A 1,757-nucleotide genomic window follows, 5' to 3' on the forward strand; every position below is an offset into this window, starting at 1 on the left:
TATGTTGGTAACGCCGTCGTTTATATTGGTACGTCTGTGTGTGTGTGTGTGTGTGCGTGCCGCTCCCACTCAGGCGGGTGATAACTTTGACATGTGTGACATTTCAACGCCCCCCCACAACACCCTCCCCCCCCCGGGGTGTGATATGATGTTTTTCAAGGCTGTTAAATATATACACACACACACATTTTCCCTCTCTGTCATAAAACGTGTTCTGAGACTCATGACATCACTGTGACTGCGGATCACTTTCTCTTTCAACGCTCTCAGCTGCCGTACATATGTTTATATATACACATACATGCTGGTATTTCTATATTGGTGGGGACACAAATTTCTGCTGTTGTGAAGCAGCGCTGTTTGACCTCGTCTTTATCTTAAACTGCCTTCTGACGTCAGAAAGACCAGACAGAGAAAAACACACACAGTCACGTTTTTGTCCATTTTGAGGACATTGTTATTTTCACGTGAATATGAAGGACCTTTTGCGACGCCACCAACGGTTGATACAAGCAGTGAACTAATGCTACTAGCTTGAGCTAAAGCTAAGTACATTTACTATAAAATAACAAAACTAAACTTTTCCGGGGGGGAGGTCCTCGTTAACCCCACCACTCTGCAGGTCTAACACCCCGGGTTCATTAGATTCCATTCATGTGAATGTGGGTACTGGGGGGTACAGCCGGTGGTCCAGTGGTTAAAGGATCCAGCTTGTAATCAGAGGATTGCGGTTTAGCCGCGGCAGGACTGTGGTGTGTTGCCTCCACTCTCGTGTGTCAGGCATTAATCACAGGGGGGTTACACTGATGCGTTAAAAAAAGTAGAAAGTATTTTTTCCTTATGCGTTTAGTACCTAAAAAAAACCCCAAGGACTCACAGACTTGTACTCTGTAGCGTACTGTTCGAATATCGGTTACTTACTTTATTCCATCCCATTGTATCATATCGAGTTAGCGTAGCTATTAGCATCATTATCTGACCTCATCAGTCCTAGCGGTGGGTTAGTACTAGCGCTTGTACTGTTGAAAAGTTTATATTCGGTATAGTTCCTCTTCTGTAGTACTTGTACTACTACTTGCAGTATTTTCATGGTAACATTTTTTTATCGCGAACGATTGCCGGCTTTGAAAACACATACGGACAAACCCCAGGTCTCATGTTCACCAGTACTAGCTTTTAGTTCTAGGAAATTATGACTTCACCTATTTCAACCAATGAGAGCATTTGGGGGTGTGGCTAAGAAACCCCATTATGGACATTTTCATTTTTAAAATCTCTTTCGGAGAGATTTTAAACAAATAAAGTTCTATTTAATTAGACGTTAATTCGAATTTAGCTCTGAACTGTAGGGGGCGATGATGCCTACGTGTCTGGCGGGAAGACAGGTTGCTAGGTCTTTAATGAACGTTTTAATTTTCCAAAATATCCTCCAGATGCCGGGGGGACAAGAAACGGAAAACGAACTTAGCATGAACGCGACTGGATTTCTTTAACGATGCACGGTTTGATTTGCGTCGTTCCCGTCATGGCCGAACTTCTGGTCTAAAACGTCACATTGAGCTTTAAAAAAAAGCGTGTAAATGAGGTACCGGCGAGTCGCGGACACACGGGGCCTTTGCGACACAAAAAAATGGCCAATCAGGGCTAAGAACCGAGTCGGGCAATAAAACAAGCACGTGTCTAAAAATAGGCAAATTCGCACCTCGGAGCTGTGACTCCATCCTCTCTCTCTTTCTCTCTCTCTCTCTCTCTCTCTC

Source organism: Cynoglossus semilaevis, chromosome Z (assembly GCF_000523025.1).
Source record: "Cynoglossus semilaevis isolate Cse_v1.0 chromosome Z, Cse_v1.0, whole genome shotgun sequence".
Classification (NCBI taxonomy): domain Eukaryota; kingdom Metazoa; phylum Chordata; class Actinopteri; order Pleuronectiformes; family Cynoglossidae; genus Cynoglossus; species Cynoglossus semilaevis.